Genomic DNA, 13661 nt, shown 5'->3' on the forward strand with positions numbered 1-13661 from the left:
TCCAAGTATTCAATAAAATTTGCATTTGGCAAAAGTCCTTCAATCTGGATTTGAACCAGCGACCTAAGGATGCCTGTTTTACCACTACAGTCCTCTGCTCTACCAACTGAGCTATCGAAGGCTTGGCAAATCAGTCTCTAGCAAGCTCAATACGAGCTTCCACTTCAACCGTCGACATTCAAACATCTCTTGCAATTCGTGCAAAATACTACAAATTTGGCTTGTGAGGTTCCCGAATTGAGTAAAAGCACATCAGTTCCCAATTAAAAAAATGACCCCCTCCGCAGTCTCCCGCATGTTACTGACCACCATACTAAGGGGGAAAAGTTGAAAGGCGGCACCTCACAGGCCATCTCCTCAGAGTATTCAGCCGCGTTGGGCATTGACAATATTTTAATATCTTGGATGGTGTATAGTGTTCTCTCATTTCCCTTGAGAAATCAAGATTGTCAAGGGGATTCTGCTGTTTTGCCAGTTCATAGCAAGAGATGGGGATCCAAAACACCTGACAGGAAACCAATGAAGATTCGTGTTGGACAGAAAAATAACGTGGCCACAGCCTCAAAGCAAAAGGCATCTATTTTCAGTGATGAAATATAATATAATTATAAATTGTCTGTTATTTTACTTTCCAAGTATTTTACTTTCCAAGTATTCAATAAAATGTGCATTTGGCAAAAGTCCTTCGAGCCGGATTTGAACCAGCGACCTAAGGATGCCTGTTTTACCACTACAGTCTTCCGCTCTACCAACTGAGCTATCGAAGGCTTGGCAAATCAACTCTAGCAAACTCAATACGAGCTTCCACTTCAACCGTCGACTTGTAAACATCTCTTGCAATTCGTGCAAAATACTACAAATTTGGCTTGTGAGGTTCCCGAATTGAGTAAAAGCACATCAGTTCCCAATTAAAAAAGTGACCCCCTCCGCAGTCTCCCGCATGTTACTGACCACCATACTAAGGGGGAAAAGTTGAAAGGCGGCACCTCACTGGCCATCTCCTCAGAGTATTCAGCCGCGTTGGGCCTTGACAATATTTTAATATCTTGGATGGTGTATAGTGTTCTCTCATTTCCCTTGAGAAATCAAGATTGTCAAGGGGATTCTGCTGTTTTGCCAGTTCATAGCAAGAGATGGGGATCCAAAACACCTCACAGGAAACCAATGAAGATTCGTGTTGGACAGAAAAATAACGTGGCCACAGCCTCAAAGCAAAAGGCATCTATTTTCAGTGATGAAATATAATATAATTATAAATTGTCTGTTATTTTACTTTCCAAGTATTTTACTTTCCAAGTATTTAATAAAATTTGCATTTGCCAAAAGTCCTTCGAGCCGGATTTGAAACAGCGACCTAAGGATGCCTGTTGTACTACTACAGTCCTCCGCTCTACCAACTGAGCTATCGAAGGCTTGGCAAATCAATCTCTAGCAAACTCAATACGAGCTTCCACTTCAACCGTCGACTTGTAAACATCTCTTGCAATTCGTGCAAAATACTACAAATTTGGCTTGTGAGGTTCCCGAATTGAGTAAAAGCACATCAGTTCCCAATTAAAAAAGTGACCCCCTCCGCAGTCTCCCGCATGTTACTGACCACCATACTAAGGGGGAAAAGTTGAAAGGCGGCACCTCACTGGCCATCTCCTCAGAGTATTCAGCCGCGTTGGGCCTTGACAATATTTTAATATCTTGGATGGTGTATAGTGTTCTCTCATTTCCCTTGAGAAATCAAGATTGTCAAGGGGATTCTGCTGTTTTGCCAGTTCATAGCAAGAGATCGGGATCCAAAACACCTCACAGGAAACCAATGAAGATTCGTGTTGGACAGAAAAATAACGTGGTCACAGCCTCAAAGCAAAAGGCATCTATTTTCAGTGATGAAATATAATATAATTATAAATTGTCTGTTATTTTACTTTCCAAGTATTTTACTTTCCAAGTATTCAATAAAATGTGCATTTGGCAAAAGTCCTTCGAGCCAGATTTGAACCAGCGACCTAAGGATGCCTGTTTTACCACTACAGTCCTCCGCTCCACCAACTGAGCTATCGAAGGCTTGGCAAATCAGTCTCTAGCAAGCTCAATACGAGCTTCCACTTCAACCGTCGACATTCAAACATCTCTTGCAATTCGTGCAAAATACTACAAATTTGGCTTGTGAGGTTCCCGAATTGAGTAAAAGCACATCAGTTCCCAATTAAAAAAATGACCCCCTCCTCAGTCTCCCACATGTTAATGACCACCATACTAAGGGGGAAAAGTTGAAAGGCGGCCCCTCACAGGCCATCTCCTCAGAGTATTCAGCCGTGTTGGGCCTTGACAATATTTTAATATCTTGGATGGTGTATAGTGTTCTCTCATTTCCCTTGAGAAATCAAGATTGTCAAGGGGATTCTGCTGTTTTGCCAGTTCATAGCAAGAGATGGGGATCCAAAACACCTCACAGGAAACCAATGAAGATTTGTGTTGGACAGAAAAATAACGTGGCCACAGCCTCAAAGCAAAAGGCATCTATTTTCAGTGATGAAATATAATATAATTATAAATTGTCTGTTATTTTACTTTCCAAGTATTTTACTTTCCAAGTATTCAATAAAATGTGCATTTGGCAAAAGTCCTTCGAGCCGGATTTGAACCAGCGACCTAAGGATGCCTGTTTTACCACTACAGTCCTCCGCTCTACCAACTGAGCTATCGAAGGCTTGGCAAATCATTCTCTAGCAAACTCAATACGAGCTTCCACTTCAACCGTCGACTTGTAAACATCTCTTGCAATTCGTGCAAAATACTACAAATTTGGCTTGTGAGGTTCCCGAATTGAGTAAAAGCAGATCAGTTCCCAATTAAAAAAATGACCCCCTCCGCAGTCTCCCGCATGTTACTGACCACCATACTAAGGGGGAAAAGTTGAAAGGCGGCGCCTCACAGGCCATCTCCTCAGAGTATTCAGCTGTGTTGGGCCTTGACAATATTTTAATATCTTGGATGGTGTATAGTGTTCTCTCATTTCCCTTGAGAAATCAAGATTGTCAAGGGGATTCTGCTGTTTTGCCAGTTCATAGCAAGAGATGGGGATCCAAAACACCTCACATGAAACCAATGAAGATTCGTGTTGGACAGAAACATAACGTGGCCACAGCCTCAAAGCAACAGGCATCTATTTTCAGTGATGAAATATAATATAATTATAAATTGTCTGTTATTTTACTTTCCAAGTATTTTACTTTCCAAGTATTTAATAAAATTTGCATTTGGCAAAAGTCCTTCGAGCCGGATTTGAAACAGCGACCTAAGGATGCCTGTTGTACTACTACAGTCCTCCGCTCTACCAACTGAGCTATCGAAGGCTTGGCAAATCAATCTCTAGCAAACTCAATACGAGCTTCCACTTCAACCGTCGACTTGTAAACATCTCTTGCAATTCGTGCAAAATACTACAAATTTGGCTTGTGAGGTTCCCGAATTGAGTAAAAGCACATCAGTTCCCAATTAAAAAAATGACCCCCTCCGCAGTCTCCCGCATGTTACTGACCACCATACTAAGGGGGAAAAGTTGAAAGGCGCGCCTCACAGGCCATCTCCTCAGAGTATTCAGCCGTGTTGAGCCTTGACAATATTTTAATATCTTGGATGGTGTATAGTGTTCTCTCATTTTCCTTGAGAAATCAAGATTGTCAAGGGGATTCTGCTGTTTTGCCAGTTCATAGCAAGAGATGGGGATCAAAAAAACACCTCACAGGAAACCAAAGAAGATTGGTGTTGGACAGAAAAATAACGTGGCCACAGCCTCAAAGCAAAAGGCATCTATTTTCAGTGATGAAATATAATATAATTATAAATTGTCTGTTATTTTACTTTCCAAGTATTTAATAAAATGTGCATTTGGCAAAAGTCCTTCGAGCCGGATTTGAACCAGCGACCTAAGGATGCCTGTTTTACCACTACAGTCCTCCGCTCTACCAACTGAGCTATCGAAGGCTTGACAAATCGTTTTCTAGCAAACTCAATACGAGCTTTCACTTCAACCGTCGACTTGTAAACATCTCTTGCAATTCGTGCAAAATACTACAAATTTGGCTTGTGACGTTCCCGAATTGAGTAAAAGCATATCAGTTCCCAATTAAAAAAATGACCCCCTCCGCAGTCTCCCGCATGTTACTGACCACCATACTAAGGGGGAAAAGTTGAAAGGCGGCGCCTCACAGGCCATCTCCTCAGAGTATTCAGCCGTGTTGGGCCTTGACAATATTTTAATATCTTGGATGTTGTATAGTGTTCTCCCATTTCCCTTGAGAAATCAAGATTGTCAAGGGGATTCTGCTGTTTTGTCAGTTCATAGCAAGAGATGGGGATCCAAAACACCTCACAGGAAACCAATGAAGATTGGTGTTGGACAGAAACATAACGTGGCGACAGCCTCAAAGCAAAAGGCATCTATTTTCAGTGATGAAATATAATATAATTATAAATTGTCTGTTATTTTATTTTCCAAGCATTTTACTTTCCAAGTATTCAATAAAATTTGCATTTGGCAAAAGTCCTTCAATCTGGATTTGAACCAGCGACCTAAGGATGCCTGTTTTACCACTACAGTCCTCTGCTCTACCAACTAAGCTATCGAAGGCTTGGCAAATCAGTCTCTAGCAAGCTCAATACGAGCTTCCACTTCAACCGTCGACATTCAAACATCTCTTGCAATTCGTGCAAAATACTACAAATTTGGCTTGTGAGGTTCCCGAATTGAGTAAAAGCACATCAGTTCCCAATTAAAAAAATGACCCCCTCCGCAGTCTCCCGCATGTTACTGACCACCATACTAAGGGGGAAAAGTTGAAAGGCGGCACCTCACAGGCCATCTCCTCAGAGTATTCAGCCGCGTTGGGCCTTGACAATATTTTAATATCTTGGATGGTGTATAGTGTTCTCTCATTTCCCTTGAGAAATCAAGATTGTCAAGGGGATTCTGCTGTTTTGCCAGTTCATAGCAAGAGATGGGGATCCAAAACACCTCACAGGAAACCAATGATGATTCGTGTTGGACAGAAAAATAACGTGGTCACAGCCTCAAAGCAAAAGGCATCTATTTTCAGTGATGAAATATAATATAATTATAAATTGTCTGTTATTTTACTTTCCAAGTATTTTACTTTCCAAGTATTCAATAAAATGTGCATTTGGCAAAAGTCCTTCGAGCCGGATTTGAACCAGCGACCTAAGGATGCCTGTTTTACCACTACAGTCCTCCGCTCTACCAACTGAGCTATCGAAGGCTTGGCAAATCAGTCTCTAGCAAGCTCAATACGAGCTTCCACTTCAACCGTCGACATTCAAACATCTCTTGCAATTCGTGCAAAATACTACAAATTTGGCTTGTGAGGTTCCCGAATTGAGTAAAAGCACATCAGTTCCCAATTAAAAAAATGACCCCCTCCTCAGACTCCCACATGTTAATGACCACCATACTAAGGGGGAAAAGTTGAAAGGCGGCGCCTCACAGGCCATCTCCTCAGAGTATTCAGCCGTGTTGGGCCTTGACAATATTTTAATATCTTGGATGGTGTATAGTGTTCTCTCATTTCCCTTGAGAAATCAAGATTGTCAAGGGGATTCTGCTGTTTTGCCAGTTCATAGCAAGAGATGGGGATCCAAAACACCTGACAGGAAACCAATGAAGATTCGTGTTGGACAGAAAAATAACGTGGCCACAGCCTCAAAGCAAAAGGCATCTATTTTCAGTGATGAAATATAATATAATTATAAATTGTCTGTTATTTTACTTTCCAAGTATTTTACTTTCCAAGTATTCAATAAAATGTGCATTTGGCAAAAGTCCTTCGAGCCGGATTTGAACCAGCGACCTAAGGATGCCTGTTTTACCACTACAGTCTTCCGCTCTACCAACTGAGCTATCGAAGGCTTGGCAAATCAACTCTAGCAAACTCAATACGAGCTTCCACTTCAACCGTCGACTTGTAAACATCTCTTGCAATTCGTGCAAAATACTACAAATTTGGCTTGTGAGGTTCCCGAATTGAGTAAAAGCACATCAGTTCCCAATTAAAAAAATGACCCCCTCCTCAGTCTCCCACATGTTAATGACCACCATACTAAGGGGGAAAAGTTGAAAGGCGGCGCCTCACAGGCCATCTCCTCAGAGTATTCAGCCGTGTTGGGCCTTGACAATATTTTAATATCTTGGATGGTGTATAGTGTTCTCTCATTTCCCTTGAGAAATCAAGATTGTCAAGGGGATTCTGCTGTTTTGCCAGTTCATAGCAAGAGATGGGGATCCAAAACACCTGACAGGAAACCAATGAAGATTCGTGTTGGACAGAAAAATAACGTGGCCACAGCCTCAAAGCAAAAGGCATCTATTTTCAGTGATGAAATATAATATAATTATAAATTGTCTGTTATTTTACTTTCCAAGTATTTTACTTTCCAAGTATTCAATAAAATGTGCATTTGGCAAAAGTCCTTCGAGCCGGATTTGAACCAGCGACCTAAGGATGCCTGTTTTACCACTACAGTCTTCCGCTCTACCAACTGAGCTATCGAAGGCTTGGCAAATCAACTCTAGCAAACTCAATACGAGCTTCCACTTCAACCGTCGACTTGTAAACATCTCTTGCAATTCGTGCAAAATACTACAAATTTGGCTTGTGAGGTTCCCGAATTGAGTAAAAGCACATCAGTTCCCAATTAAAAAAGTGACCCCCTCCGCAGTCTCCCGCATGTTACTGACCACCATACTAAGGGGGAAAAGTTGAAAGGCGGCACCTCACTGGCCATCTCCTCAGAGTATTCAGCCGCGTTGGGCCTTGACAATATTTTAATATCTTGGATGGTGTATAGTGTTCTCTCATTTCCCTTGAGAAATCAAGATTGTCAAGGGGATTCTGCTGTTTTGCCAGTTCATAGCAAGAGATCGGGATCCAAAACACCTCACAGGAAACCAATGAAGATTCGTGTTGGACAGAAAAATAACGTGGTCACAGCCTCAAAGCAAAAGGCATCTATTTTCAGTGATGAAATATAATATAATTATAAATTGTCTGTTATTTTACTTTCCAAGTATTTTACTTTCCAAGTATTCAATAAAATGTGCATTTGGCAAAAGTCCTTCGAGCCAGATTTGAACCAGCGACCTAAGGATGCCTGTTTTACCACTACAGTCCTCCGCTCCACCAACTGAGCTATCGAAGGCTTGGCAAATCAGTCTCTAGCAAGCTCAATACGAGCTTCCACTTCAACCGTCGACATTCAAACATCTCTTGCAATTCGTGCAAAATACTACAAATTTGGCTTGTGAGGTTCCCGAATTGAGTAAAAGCACATCAGTTCCCAATTAAAAAAATGACCCCCTCCTCAGTCTCCCACATGTTAATGACCACCATACTAAGGGGGAAAAGTTGAAAGGCGGCCCCTCACAGGCCATCTCCTCAGAGTATTCAGCCGTGTTGGGCCTTGACAATATTTTAATATCTTGGATGGTGTATAGTGTTCTCTCATTTCCCTTGAGAAATCAAGATTGTCAAGGGGATTCTGCTGTTTTGCCAGTTCATAGCAAGAGATGGGGATCCAAAACACCTCACAGGAAACCAATGAAGATTCGTGTTGGACAGAAAAATAACGTGGCCACAGCCTCAAAGCAAAAGGCATCTATTTTCAGTGATGAAATATAATATAATTATAAATTGTCTGTTATTTTACTTTCCAAGTATTTTACTTTCCAAGTATTCAATAAAATGTGCATTTGGCAAAAGTCCTTCGAGCCGGATTTGAACCAGCGACCTAAGGATGCCTGTTTTACCACTACAGTCCTCCGCTCTACCAACTGAGCAATCGAAGGCTTGGCAAATCAACTCTAGCAAACTCAATACGAGCTTCCACTTCAACCGTCGACTTGTAAACATCTCTTGCAATTCGTGCAAAATACTACAAATTTGGCTTGTGAGGTTACCGAATTGAGTAAAAGCACATCAGTTCCCAATTAAAAAAATGACCCCCTCCGCAGTCTCCCGCATGTTACTGACCACCATACTAAGGGGGAAAAGTTGAAAGGCGGCACCTCACAGGCCATCTCCTCAGAGTATTCAGCCGCGTTGGGCCTTGACAATATTTTAATATCTTGGATGGTGTATAGTGTTCTCTCATTTCCCTTGAGAAATCAAGATTGTCAAGGGGATTCTGCTGTTTTGCCAGTTCATAGCAAGAGATGGGGATCCAAAACACCTCACAGGAAACCAATGAAGATTCGTGTTGGACAGAAAAATAACGTGGTCACAGCCTCAAAGCAAAAGGCATCTATTTTCAGTGATGAAATATAATATAATTATAAATTGTCTGTTATTTTACTTTCCAAGTATTTTACTTTCCAAGTATTCAATAAAATGTGCATTTGGCAAAAGTCCTTCGAGCCAGATTTGAACCAGCGACCTAAGGATGCCTGTTTTACCACTACAGTCCTCCGCTCTACCAACTGAGCTATCGAAGGCTTGGCAAATCGTTCTCTAGCAAACTCAATACGAGCTTCCACTTCAACCGTCGACTTGTAAACATCTCTTGCAATTCGTGCAAAATACTACAAATTTGGCTTGTGACGTTCCCGAATTGAGTAAAAGCATATCAGTTCCCAATTAAAAAAATGACCCCCTCCGCAGTCTCCCGCATGTTACTGACCACCATACTAAGGGGGAAAAGTTGAAAGGCGGCGCCTCACAGGCCATCTCCTCAGAGTATTCAGCCGTGTTGGGCCTTGACAATATTTTAATATCTTGGATGGTGTATACTGTTCTCTCATTTCCCTTGAGAAATCAAGATTGACTTGTAAACATCTCTTGCAATTCGTGCAAAATACTACAAATTTGGTTTGTGAGGTTCCCGAATTGAGTAAAAGCACATCAGTTCCCAATTAAAAAAATGACCCCCTCCTCAGTCTCCCACATGTTAATGACCACCATACTAAGGGGGAAAAGTTGAAAGGCGGCCCCTCACAGGCCATCTCCTCAGAGTTTTCAGCCGTGTTGGGCCTTGACAATATTTTAATATCTTGGATGGTGTATAGTGTTCTCTCATTTCCCTTGAGAAATCAAGATTGTCAAGGGGATTCTGCTGTTTTGCCAGTTCATAGCAAGAGATGGGGATCCAAAACACCTGACAGGAAACCAATGAAGATTCGTGTTGGACAGAAAAATAACGTGGCCACAGCCTCAAAGCAAAAGGCATCTATTTTCAGTGATGAAATATAATATAATTATAAATTGTCTGTTATGTTATTTTCCAAGTATTTTACTTTCCAAGTATTCAATAAAATGTGCATTTGGCAAAAGTCCTTCGAGCCGGATTTGAACCAGCGACCTAAGGATGCCTGTTTTACCACTACAGTCCTCCGCTCTACCAACTGATCTATCGAAGGCTTGGCAAATCAACTCTAGCAAACTCAATACGAGCTTCTACTTCAACCGTCGACTTGTAAACATCTCTTGCAATTCGTGCAAAATACTACAAATTTGGCTTGTGAGGTTCCCGAATTGAGTAAAAGCACATCAGTTCCCAATTAAAAAAGTGACCCCCTCCGCAGTCTCCCGCATGTTACTGACCACCATACTAAGGGGGAAAAGTTGAAAGGCGGCACCTCACTGGCCATCTCCTCAGAGTATTCAGCCGCGTTGGGCCTTGACAATATTTTAATATCTTGGATGGTGTATAGTGTTCTCTCATTTCCCTTGAGAAATCAAGATTGTCAAGGGGATTCTGCTGTTTTGCCAGTTCATAGCAAGAGATGGGGATCCAAAACACCTCACAGGAAACCAATGAAGATTCGTGTTGGACAGAAAAATAACGTGGTCACAGCCTCAAAGCAAAAGGCATCTATTTTCAGTGATGAAATATAATATAATTATAAATTGTCTGTTATTTTACTTTCCAAGTATTTTACTTTCCAAGTATTCAATAAAATGTGCATTTGGCAAAAGTCCTTCGAGCCGGATTTGAACCAGCGACCTAAGGATGCCTGTTTTACCACTACAGTCCTACCAACTGAGCTATCGAAGGCTTGGCAAATCAGTCTCTAGCAAGCTCAATACGAGCTTCCACTTCAACCGTCGACATTCAAACATCTCTTGCAATTCGTGCAAAATACTACAAATTTGGCTTGTGAGGTTCCCGAATTGAGTAAAAGCACATCAGTTCCCAATTAAAAAAATGACCCCCTCCTCAGTCTCCCACATGTTAATGACCACCATACTAAGGGGGAAAAGTTGAAAGGCGGCGCCTCACAGGCCATCTCCTCAGAGTATTCAGCCGTGTTGGGCCTTGACAATATTTTAATATCTTGGATGGTGTATAGTGTTCTCTCATTTCCCTTGAGAAATCAAGATTGTCAAGGGGATTCTGCTGTTTTGCCAGTTCATAGCAAGAGATGGGGATCCAAAACACCTCACAGGAAACCAATGAAGATTCGTGTTGGACAGAAAAATCACGTGGCCACAGCCTCAAAGCAAAAGGCATCTATTTTCAGTGATGAAATATAATATAATTATAAATTGTCTGTTATTTTACTTTCCAAGTATTTTACTTTCCAAGTATTCAATAAAATGTGCATTTGGCAAAAGTCCTTCGAGCCGGATTTGAACCAGCGACCTAAGGATGCCTGTTTTACCACTACAGTCCTCCGCTCTACCAACTGAGCTATCGAAGGCTTGGCAAATCAACTCTAGCAAACTCAATACGAGCTTCCACTTCAACCGTCGACTTGTAAACATCTCTTGCAATTCGTGCAAAATACTACAAATTTGGCTTGTGAGGTTCCCGAATTGAGTAAAAGCACATCAGTTCCCAATTAAAAAAATGACCCCCTCCGCAGTCTCCCGCATGTTACTGACCACCATACTAAGGGGGAAAAGTTGAAAGGCGGCACCTCACAGGCCATCTCCTCAGAGTATTCAGCCGCGTTGGGCCTTGACAATATTTTAATATCTTGGATGGTGTATAGTGTTCTCTCATTTTCCTTGAGAAATCAAGATTGTCAAGGGGATTCTGCTGTTTTGCCAGTTCATAGCAAGAGATGGGGATCAAAAAAACACCTCACAGGAAACCAAAGAAGATTGGTGTTGGACAGAAAAATAACGTGGCCACAGCCTCAAAGCAAAAGGCATCTATTTTCAGTGATGAAATATAATATAATTATAAATTGTCTGTTATTTTACTTTCCAAGTATTTAATAAAATGTGCATTTGGCAAAAGTCCTTCGAGCCGGATTTGAACCAGCGACCTAAGGATGCCTGTTTTACCACTACAGTCCTCCGCTCTACCAACTGAGCTATCGAAGGCTTGACAAATCGTTTTCTAGCAAACTCAATACGAGCTTTCACTTCAACCGTCGACTTGTAAACATCTCTTGCAATTCGTGCAAAATACTACAAATTTGGCTTGTGACGTTCCCGAATTGAGTAAAAGCATATCAGTTCCCAATTAAAAAAATGACCCCCTCCGCAGTCTCCCGCATGTTACTGACCACCATACTAAGGGGGAAAAGTTGAAAGGCGGCGCCTCACAGGCCATCTCCTCAGAGTATTCAGCCGTGTTGGGCCTTGACAATATTTTAATATCTTGGATGTTGTATAGTGTTCTCCCATTTCCCTTGAGAAATCAAGATTGTCAAGGGGATTCTGCTGTTTTGTCAGTTCATAGCAAGAGATGGGGATCCAAAACACCTCACAGGAAACCAATGAAGATTGGTGTTGGACAGAAACATAACGTGGCGACAGCCTCAAAGCAAAAGGCATCTATTTTCAGTGATGAAATATAATATAATTATAAATTGTCTGTTATTTTATTTTCCAAGCATTTTACTTTCCAAGTATTCAATAAAATTTGCATTTGGCAAAAGTCCTTCAATCTGGATTTGAACCAGCGACCTAAGGATGCCTGTTTTACCACTACAGTCCTCTGCTCTACCAACTAAGCTATCGAAGGCTTGGCAAATCAGTCTCTAGCAAGCTCAATACGAGCTTCCACTTCAACCGTCGACATTCAAACATCTCTTGCAATTCGTGCAAAATACTACAAATTTGGCTTGTGAGGTTCCCGAATTGAGTAAAAGCACATCAGTTCCCAATTAAAAAAATGACCCCCTCCGCAGTCTCCCGCATGTTACTGACCACCATACTAAGGGGGAAAAGTTGAAAGGCGGCACCTCACAGGCCATCTCCTCAGAGTATTCAGCCGCGTTGGGCCTTGACAATATTTTAATATCTTGGATGGTGTATAGTGTTCTCTCATTTCCCTTGAGAAATCAAGATTGTCAAGGGGATTCTGCTGTTTTGCCAGTTCATAGCAAGAGATGGGGATCCAAAACACCTCACAGGAAACCAATGATGATTCGTGTTGGACAGAAAAATAACGTGGTCACAGCCTCAAAGCAAAAGGCATCTATTTTCAGTGATGAAATATAATATAATTATAAATTGTCTGTTATTTTACTTTCCAAGTATTTTACTTTCCAAGTATTCAATAAAATGTGCATTTGGCAAAAGTCCTTCGAGCCGGATTTGAACCAGCGACCTAAGGATGCCTGTTTTACCACTACAGTCCTCCGCTCTACCAACTGAGCTATCGAAGGCTTGGCAAATCAGTCTCTAGCAAGCTCAATACGAGCTTCCACTTCAACCGTCGACATTCAAACATCTCTTGCAATTCGTGCAAAATACTACAAATTTGGCTTGTGAGGTTCCCGAATTGAGTAAAAGCACATCAGTTCCCAATTAAAAAAATGACCCCCTCCTCAGACTCCCACATGTTAATGACCACCATACTAAGGGGGAAAAGTTGAAAGGCGGCGCCTCACAGGCCATCTCCTCAGAGTATTCAGCCGTGTTGGGCCTTGACAATATTTTAATATCTTGGATGGTGTATAGTGTTCTCTCATTTCCCTTGAGAAATCAAGATTGTCAAGGGGATTCTGCTGTTTTGCCAGTTCATAGCAAGAGATGGGGATCCAAAACACCTGACAGGAAACCAATGAAGATTCGTGTTGGACAGAAAAATAACGTGGCCACAGCCTCAAAGCAAAAGGCATCTATTTTCAGTGATGAAATATAATATAATTATAAATTGTCTGTTATTTTACTTTCCAAGTATTTTACTTTCCAAGTATTCAATAAAATGTGCATTTGGCAAAAGTCCTTCGAGCCGGATTTGAACCAGCGACCTAAGGATGCCTGTTTTACCACTACAGTCTTCCGCTCTACCAACTGAGCTATCGAAGGCTTGGCAAATCAACTCTAGCAAACTCAATACGAGCTTCCACTTCAACCGTCGACTTGTAAACATCTCTTGCAATTCGTGCAAAATACTACAAATTTGGCTTGTGAGGTTCCCGAATTGAGTAAAAGCACATCAGTTCCCAATTAAAAAAGTGACCCCCTCCGCAGTCTCCCGCATGTTACTGACCACCATACTAAGGGGGAAAAGTTGAAAGGCGGCACCTCACTGGCCATCTCCTCAGAGTATTCAGCCGCGTTGGGCCTTGACAATATTTTAATATCTTGGATGGTGTATAGTGTTCTCTCATTTCCCTTGAGAAATCAAGATTGTCAAGGGGATTCTGCTGTTTTGCCAGTTCATAGCAAGAGATCGGGATCCAAAACACCTCA

The 13661-nt window shown here is 41.6% G+C and overlaps 6 non-coding genes across 6 annotated transcripts; all 6 read right to left on the reverse strand.

The window, feature by feature from the left end:
- Positions 1-2618: 2618 nt before the first annotated feature.
- TRNAY-GUA (transfer RNA tyrosine (anticodon GUA)) lies at positions 2619-2704 on the reverse strand. Its single transcript is given in 2 exon segments — positions 2619-2654; positions 2668-2704. It is a non-coding gene; the product is annotated as a tRNA-Tyr (tRNA).
- Positions 2705-3895: 1191 nt separating this feature from the next.
- Positions 3896-3981, reverse strand: TRNAY-GUA (transfer RNA tyrosine (anticodon GUA)). The gene is given in 2 exon segments: positions 3896-3931; positions 3945-3981. It is a non-coding gene; the product is annotated as a tRNA-Tyr (tRNA).
- A 1206-nt stretch (positions 3982-5187) lies between these two features.
- TRNAY-GUA (transfer RNA tyrosine (anticodon GUA)) lies at positions 5188-5273 on the reverse strand. Its single transcript is given in 2 exon segments — positions 5188-5223; positions 5237-5273. It is a non-coding gene; the product is annotated as a tRNA-Tyr (tRNA).
- Positions 5274-10619: 5346 nt separating this feature from the next.
- Positions 10620-10705, reverse strand: TRNAY-GUA (transfer RNA tyrosine (anticodon GUA)). The gene is given in 2 exon segments: positions 10620-10655; positions 10669-10705. It is a non-coding gene; the product is annotated as a tRNA-Tyr (tRNA).
- A 545-nt stretch (positions 10706-11250) lies between these two features.
- Positions 11251-11336, reverse strand: TRNAY-GUA (transfer RNA tyrosine (anticodon GUA)). The gene is given in 2 exon segments: positions 11251-11286; positions 11300-11336. It is a non-coding gene; the product is annotated as a tRNA-Tyr (tRNA).
- A 1206-nt stretch (positions 11337-12542) lies between these two features.
- On the reverse strand, positions 12543-12628 carry TRNAY-GUA (transfer RNA tyrosine (anticodon GUA)). Its single transcript is given in 2 exon segments — positions 12543-12578; positions 12592-12628. It is a non-coding gene; the product is annotated as a tRNA-Tyr (tRNA).
- Between the last annotated feature and the right edge of the window lie 1033 nt (positions 12629-13661).

The sequence above is a fragment of the Ambystoma mexicanum genome, chromosome 1p (genome assembly GCF_040938575.1).
Source record: "Ambystoma mexicanum isolate Mex_15411 chromosome 1p, UKY_AmexF1_1, whole genome shotgun sequence".
In the NCBI taxonomy this organism is placed as follows: Eukaryota; Metazoa; Chordata; class Amphibia; order Caudata; family Ambystomatidae; genus Ambystoma; species Ambystoma mexicanum.